We start from the raw sequence: 8980 nt of genomic DNA, 5'->3' as shown, positions 1-8980 counted from the left end.
ACACATCCAACATACATAAGGAAACTAAGGATGAAGGCAGAAGAGACACGGAACTAAACCTTCTGGCAAACAAGCCCACATCCTAAACACACTAAACACATCATCATAAGGGTTTGAGACTATGGGTTCTCCAGAAAAAGGGGTAGGCAGAGGAAGGGGCCAGAGTCTGCAGGACAGAGCCACCTCTCTTTCACCTGAAAAGTTCCCTCACAGAACTTCTAGGAATACAGGAATCTGGCCTCCTGGGCATTGTGAAGATACTTTAATCAAATGAGGCAATATAACCTGTTTTATTTAACAACTTTTTTTTTAAGATTTTTATTTATTTATTGAGAGAGATAGTGATAGAGAGAGAGCATGAGAGGGGGAGAGTCAGAGGGAGAAGCAGACTCCCCGCCGAGCAGGGAGCCCGATGCGGGACTCGATCCCGGGACTCCAGGATCATGACCTGAGCCAAAGGCAGTCACTTAAACAACTGAGCCACCCGGGCGCCCCTATTTAACAACTTCTTAAACAACTTACCATTGGAACACAAGGTTTGTGACCTTCTGTTGGTACACTTGCCACAAGTCCCACAGATGTTATGGGTGTACCTGGGTGAAAGGGCACTTGCCTCGTGTCCTTCAGCATTTTAGACATGGAGGGGAAAATCTCGCACCTTCTAATTTCTTGGTTCTTTTTCTGTGCTTTTCCTACAACACCATGCACTCTCTCATGATTCACTTCATCTATTTTCAATGTCAGTAGAGAACTGCTGTAGAATCTCAGTAGAGATTCATACAGACTTCGCACATTAGAATCACCCCAGAAACTTCTATAAAATGCTGATGGCTGGGTACCATGTCCAAAGATTCTAATTTAGTGCATCTTTGTGGGGCTTAAGCATTGATATACAGGCAGGAGTAAAACACACTAACTCAAAGATCATGGTTTAACTATGTTCAAGAACAATCTGCTACAAGTGTAAGTTAGTTAATGTGTCCAGGTATTTACTGGTAAAGTGGGAGGTGGAGGGAGAGGTGTCTTGTTGAGTTTATCAGTATCACCAATGCAGCTGCAGACATCAGGGAGGGATACTAGGAGGCTGCCAGAAAGAGTGGCCATAGCTGGGCTCTCTGGGCACTTCTTCCCATTCCATTGCTGCTTGTGAGTTCATTACTGACCCTTGATTTCCAAATTCCTTAAGCTGCTGAATAAATCTCACATCCTACTTCTCCTCTTCTAACCTATACCCTGCAAGCTAAGTAGGTCCCTTGCTTAATGCCAACACAGGTGGATCTTGGTCATTTTCATGCCCTCTTAGGAATCATGCAGGTCCTACACAATACCCCTAAAGTTCTATGACTACCATTGAATCTTGGATCTGAAACTTCTGAGTCCTTACATTCTAGCTCCTCAGACTTGTTCCAGAAATCTGAACCGAACCAACTGATTCTGACTCTGTTTTAAGACCACTTTAAAAGTACAGTACCTGGCATCTGCCCACACCCTCAGGAGCTCAAATTCTGATGGCCACCATCCAGAACCATATGCCCAACGACACTTCCCTCTTCCTGCTCCCATAATTGGTAGAAGCCTATATTTTGGAGAGCAGTGCCAGAGGCACCAGAGTTGAGAATCCTGGCAAAACTAAGAAATTGAAAAAGAAAATTTTAGTCAAACTAATGTTTTGGAGAGTTCCATGATGCCATATTCTCCATCTGCTTTTTTAAAATCTAAATTTCCCAACTGTTTATGTTAACATGATACATAAAAAGTTAGAAATATCCCTCATTAATTTTTTTTTTTTTTGAAACTTCATTGCTTAGTTGTTTTGCCCTGTGCAGTGATCATTGCAATTGTAAAACACAAGAATGTTCTCCTGTGTTTTGTAAATTAAGATTCTGAGTCTCAGGGCGCCTGGGTGGCTCAGTCAATTAAACATTTGCCTTCAGCTCAGGTCATGATCTCAGGGTCTTGGGATTGAGAGCCCCGCATTGGGCTCTCTGCTCAGCAGGGAGCCTGCTTCTCCCTCTCCCTCTGCCTGCCGCCCCCCCTGCTTGTGCTCTCTCTCTCTCTGTCAAATAAATAAATAAAATATTTTTTTTAAAAAAAGACCCTGAGTCTCAGTAATCAAGAAATTTTTAGGACTTTGAATGCACACAGATATTTTCCTTGTTTCTTAATAAGAACTATACTCTAATGTGTGACATATACATTACAGACTGAACCACTTCTCCACAACAGTGATTTATTTCTTCCTTGATACTTTAACTTTTTCTTTATTTTTAAATGGGAAAATATATATCATGCCTGTCACATATCTTGGAAGAAATACCTCCGTGTTAGTCAGTGATGGGTACAGTCAGTACAGATAGTTATGAGGACATGAAGAAACTCACAGGAGAGTGGGAGGGGGAGAGGGAAACATTATGATGCTCACTTCTTGGATTTGTCTTTGCCTTTGTACTCAACCTGAGAATGAACTGCGAAGTGCAAGCTTTAGCTGGCCAAATCCTACTTAGGGAAGAGGGAAAGCCAGCACAATGAAGAAAATGTGCTCTAAGTTTCAGGAGCAATTTCAGTAACTGCTGCTTCTGCCTATTGGCTGAGCTCTTTTCCCTAGATCTCTGCACATCTAGCTCTTTCTAGCCTGGTATAAACTTAAATGTTCGCTTTTAAGAAATACGCTCCCCGGGGGGCGCTTGGGTGGCTCAGATGGTTGAGCGTCTGCCTTCGGCTTGGGTCATGATCCCGGGGTCCTGGGATCGAGCCCCACATCGGGCTCTCTGCTCCGCGGAAAGCCTGCTTCTCCCTCTCCCACTCCCCCTGCTTGTGTTCCCTCTCTCGCTGTGTCTCTCTCTGTCATATAAATAAAATCTTTAAAAAAAAAAAAAAAGAAATATGCTCCCCAACCATTCAATCCAAAGTTACCTTGTTGTATGTAATGTATATTGTGCATTGCCATCTAAAATATTTCGTTTTGTCTGCTTCCTCCTTCAGAATATAAACTCCATGGGAGCAAGCAGGAATCTTCTTGTGCTGGTTTAGCTTGATTATGCATATCACCTATAATAGTACCTGGGTCACAGGACCAGCTCATGGGGTATTTATCGAATGAGAGCATGAAGAGTCAGAGGAGAGGAGTGAAAGGAAGTCAACAGGTGCAACTCTGTAATAGAAAGTGTGGGGGGCGCCTGGGTGGGTCAGATGGTTAAGCGTCTGCCTTCAGCTCGGGTCATGATCCCAGGGTCCTGGGATTGAGCCCCACATCGGGCTCCTGGCTCAGCAGGGAGTCTGCTTCTCCCTCTCCCTCTGCCTCTCCCACTGCTCATGCTCTCTCTCTCTCTCTGTATCTCTGTGTCTCAAATGAATAAATAAAATCTTTTATAAAAAAAAAAAAAGAAAGTGTGCGACCGGAGACAACCTGGGGATCCTTGTAATAGTAGATTGTGTTTAAGAAACAAAGATAAAGGCATTTGAGGTGCATTTCCCTGCTTCCCACTTCAGCCCACCAGAACAACTGATTGTGGTAGGCAGACTGACAGGCCCTCAAATTCATTCATGCCCCAACCCCCAAAAAGCCTGTGACTATGTTACCTTACATGGTCAAAGCAAGCTGATAGATGTGATGAGCTTGAAGAATGAGTTGAGGAGATTATCCCGGATTATCCATGTGGCCCAGTCTAATCATGTGAGTCCTTGAAAGCGGCCAGAAGGTGGGTCAGAGAGATGGCATATAAGAAGGATGTGACCCACCAGCGCAGGCTTTAAGAGGGAGAGAGCCATGACTCATGAAATATGGCAGCCTCTAGAATTGGGAACAGCCTTGAGTTTACAGCCAGAAGAGAAAGGGGACCTTGGCCCCATAACCATAAGGAACTGAATTCTACAAACAACCTGGGTGGCCAGGAAATGGATTCTCCTCCAGGACCTCCAGAACAGAATGAAGCCTGCAGACACTTTGATTTTAGCCTGATGAGACCAATACCTAATTTCTAACTGCCAGTACTGTAAGATAGCATCTTTTTGTTATTTTAAACCACCAAGTTTGTAGTAATTTGTTATAGCAGCACTAAAAACTGATCACAAAAGCTCTACAGAAAAATATAGTTAGAGTGAAATGCAAGTAAAATCCGTGTAAGGATGTAGTGGTGGCATGTGGACACTTGAGCCTTACTCTACCTCTCTGATGAGTCTTGTGATCTCTGGTTCTAGATACAGTGAAGCTGATCTCTCAGAGACCTGCTCCCACAAAATAGCCCAAAACTAGTTTATTCAAGACTTACTGTAAAGTATTGAAAGCCTCTAAACAATCTTCGAGAATGTTTCCTTAGCAGCAAGTCATGATAGTCCATCTCTTTATTCCACTGTGGCTAAGATGGCTTTACATCAGTCTCTCTACCTTCTTCCCTCCCTGACTCCCTTTCTCTTTCCCCCCTTTACCTTCCCTCCCCCCCTTTTTTTTTTATCTCTACTTATCCCTAAATTGCCATTGATTATGGACACTTAGAAGGCAATCATTTTCTTTCTTTAGTGGAGACAGTATAATCTAGAGAAAAAGTTCTAAATTTGTCCATAGGTTCTATACTAATTACTCCACGGAATATACCAGGTGATAATATTAAAGCAGTATCTTCTTTTTCTTTTTTAAACTAAACTTTTTTATTTTTATGTAATTGTCATTTCACATGCAGTTGTAAGAAAGAAAAGAGAGTTAGCCTACATACTCTTTATCCGATTGTTTGTTCACAACTTCACACCCTCTGGAGCTTCTTGGGTGAAATCTGAAACCAGCCCCCATATACCGAGAGAAAAGAGAGACTGAGGAAAGTAGCAGGCCATTCCAAATTGGTAGATGGTAGGTTTAATAAGCAAGGGAACTTACTTACAAAGCTTGTCTTGCATGGCTGCAAAAGGAGATTTCCAAACCGGTCTCCAGAATCTTAAAAGTTTATATTGAAGTCTTAATGGGGTTCAGCCACATAGCTGTCCACGTGGCCTCAGCAACACATTACAATCTCAAGGCGAGGTCCATGGGGCACCTTCTAGCACAAGGAAGACAAAGTGCAATGTACATCCCAAGGATATGAAGGGGGTAAGGACCTTCCGATTGCCTGGGTCCAGTTGGCAGGTCAACCAACAGTCAGACACTCTCCATGACTTCCTCCAACACCAATTTACCCCAATGGTAACATGTTGCAAAATCTAGCATGCAATATCACAACTAAGGTTCTGACATATGTATAGGCAAGATACACAATATTTCTATAACCACAAGGATCTCTCATGTTGTCATTTTATATGTACACCCACTTCCCTCCTGCTCCCAGCCCCTCGCTGGCAACTGCTCTCTCTTTCTATAATTTTGTTATTTCAAGTATATTATATAAATACAATCGTATGAAAATGTAACATTGAAATTGGTTTTTTTTTACTCAGCATAATTCTCTGGAGAGTCCTCTAGGTTGTTGCCTATATTAATTGTTTGTTCTGTTTTTTTAAATTTCTGAGTAGTATTCCATGGTATGGATGTATCCGTTAGTTTAACCATTCACCCATTGAAGGACACCTGTATTGTTTCTAGTTTTTTTATTATTATGAATAAACCTGCTATAAGCATTCAAGTAAGGATGCTGTATGAACATAAAACTTCATCTACCTCCAGATAAATACTCAGCAGTGAAATTGTTGGGTCATGTGGCTCTAGCATATTTAGTTTTTTTTAAGAAACTGCCAAACTGCTTCCAGAGTGATTTTTACATTTTTCATTCCCACCAGCAATGGATAAATGATGAGTAACTCATTTTCTCTGCATCCTCACCAGCACTCGGTCTTATCAGTATTTTTTATTTTAGCCATTCTGATCAGTGCACAGTGAAATAGCATTGTGGTTTTACTTATTTTTTTAAAGATTTTATTTATTTATTTGACAGAGAGAGACACAGCAAGAAGGAACATGACCAGGGGGAGTGAGAGAGGGAGAAGCAGCTCCCCGCTGAGCAGGGAGCCAGATGCGGGGCTTGATCCCAGGACCCTGGGATCACGACCAGAGCCAAATGCAGACGCTCAACGACTGAGCCACCCAGGCGCCCCAGCATTGTGGTTTTAATTTGCATTTCTCTAATGGATAATAAGGTTGAACATCTTTTCATGTGTTTGTCATCAGTAAATCTTGTTCAGTGAAATGTCTATGTCTTTTGCCCAAGTTCTAGCAAGATTTTGTTTGTTTTTTTAAGATTCTATTTATTCATTTGAGAGAGAGAGAGAGCATGAGTGGGGGCAGAGGCAGAGGGAGAGGGACAAGCAGACTCTTCGCTGAGTGCAGAGCCTGATGCAGGGCTTGATCCCAGGACCCTGAGATCATGACCTGAGCCGAAGGCAGAAGCTTAACCAACTGAGCCACCCAGGCACCTCTGTGTGTTTGTTTGTTTTTTAGTTGAGTTTTGGGAGGTCTTAAAAATACATTCTAGGTACTAGTCTTTTGTCAGTTATCTGTCTTGCAAATATTTTCTCCCAGTGTGTAGCTTGTCTGCATTCTCTTACCAAGGTCTTTCTCAGAGCAAAAGATTTTAAATTCAATGTGATTTTTCAAAATTTTTCTTTATAGATTGTGCTTTTGCCAAGTCCAAGAACTTCTGCCTAACCCTAGATCTCAAATATTTAGTTCTATGCTTTGAACTAAAAGTGTTATAGTTTCATATTTTACATTTCAGTCTGAGATTCATTATAGGTTAATTTTTATATATGGTGTGAGACTTGGTCAAGGTCCATTCTTTTTTTAACATAGGAATGTCCAATTGTTCCAGCACTATTTGTTGAAAAGGCTGTCTTTCTTCCATTGAATTATTTTGCAGCTTTGTTAAAAATCAGTTGCACATACTTGTGCAGGTCTATTTCTGGTTTCTCTATTCTGTTCCATTGATCTATCTATTCTTCCCCCCATACCACACAGCCTTAATTAATGTAACAACATGCTAAGTCTTGAATTCAAGTAGACTTATTTCTCCTAAAAACAATTTTAGCTACCCTTGTTCCTTTGCCTTTCTTTGTAAAATTTTACAATAATCTTGTCTATATTTGTCTATATCTACAAAAAAAAAAAAAAACTAGCTGAGATTTTTACAAGAACTGTGTTAAACCTAAATATGAATTTGGGGAGAACTGACATTTTTACTATGTTGAGCCTGCTAATTCAAGAGCACAGTATGTGTCTTAATTTATTTAGAGTTTCTTTGGTTTCTTTCTCCAGTATTTTGAGTTTTCAGCTACAAGAGCTGTGTATGTTTTATTAGATTTATAGCTAAGTGTTCCATTTCTTGAGTAAATTTAAATGACATTGTATTTTTAATTTCAATGTTTATGTTCTCATTACCAGTATATAGAAATACAATTGATTTCTGCATATTGACCTTGTATTTTGCAATCTAGCAATTTTTAAGCTCTAGGCTCTACATAGCCAGTTATATATTTTGACGGCAGGAACAGTTTTATTCCTTCCTTTCCACTGTGTATGCTTTTTATTTCCTTTTCCTGCCTATTACACTGGCCAGAACTTCCAGCATGTACAATTGAATAGAGTTGACATCCTTGCCTTGTTTCTAGCCTTAGGGAGAAATAATTTAGTCTTTCACCATATATACAAGTACAATGTTAGCTGTAGGGTTTTGGTAGATGTTTTGAATCAAGTTGAGAAAGTCACCCTTTATTCCTATTTTTCTGAGTTTTCCTTATTATAAATGGCTCTTCAGTTTTATTTGATACTTTTTCTGCACTTGTTGATCTGATCTTTTTCTTTTTTTATCTGTTAACATGGTGGTTTACACTGATTTTCAAATACTGAACTACCCTTGGATCCCTGAAATAAACTCCAGTTGGTCATGGATGTGTAATTCTGTTTATATATTGCTGAGTTATTATGTTTGCTAGTATTTTGGTAAGGAATTTTGCGTCTGTATTCATGAATAATGCTTGTACATAATTTTCTTTTAATCTCTCTAGTTTTGCTATCAAGGAATATGGATCTTAAAAAATAAATTGGGAGGAGTGTCTGGGTAGCTCAGTTGGGTAAGCCTCCAACTCTTGATCTCAGCTCCACTCTTAATCTCAGCTCAGGTCTTGATCTCAGGGTCGAGAGTTAAAGCCCTGTGTTGGGCTCCATGCTGGGTGGGGAGCCTACTTAAAATAAATAAAAATAAATAAATAAATAAATAAATAAATAAATAAATAAATAATAAGGAAATAGTCACTTTTCTTCTATTTTCTGGAAGAGATTGCATTGAACTGGTGTTAATTTTTTCTTTAAGTATTCACAGAATTCTCCAGTGAAACCATCTGGGTCTGGAGAGTGTTTTAGGAAGGGTTTTCTTCTATTGCAAATGTCCTTAATAGCCATAGGGCTGTTCAAATGATTTGTTTCATATTGGGTCAGTTTAGATAGTGTCTTAGTTTCCTAGGGCTTCCATAACAAAATACCACTCACTGAGTGGCTTTGAACAGATATTTATTTTCTTACAGTTCTGGAAGCTAGACGTCCAAAATTAAGGTGTTGGCAGGGTCCCTCCGAAACTTGTCAGAAAAGGATCTTTTCTCTGCTTTTCCAGTTTCTGATAGACCCATACAGTCCTTGGCTTATGGAAGTGTAATTCCAATCTCTGCTTTCCTCATCACACTGCTTTCTCTCTGTGTCTCTTCATATCGTCGTCACTCCATGTGTGTGCATGTCCAAATTTCCCATTTTTATAAGGACATCTGTCATATTGGATTAGGGCCCACCCCAATGACCTCATCTTAACTTGCTTAAATCTGCAATGTCTCTATTTCCCAATGTATTCACATTCTGAAGTACTGGGGGTTAGGAATTCAACACATCTTTTTTGGGGGATCACAACTCAACCCATAAAAAGTACTTTGTGTTTTTCAGGGAATTGGTCCTTTTCATCTGAGGTATCAAATTTACGTGTGCAGAGTTGTTCATAGTATTCTCTTATTTATCTTTTGA

The sequence above is a fragment of the Mirounga angustirostris genome, unplaced genomic scaffold (genome assembly GCF_029215605.1).
Source record: "Mirounga angustirostris isolate CCGP_5_RB_7025 unplaced genomic scaffold, mMirAng1.0.hap1 SCAF_3, whole genome shotgun sequence".
NCBI lineage: Eukaryota > Metazoa > Chordata > Mammalia > Carnivora > Phocidae > Mirounga > Mirounga angustirostris.
The sequence above is the reverse complement of the archived record's forward strand: the minus strand, read 5'-3'. Positions refer to the sequence as shown.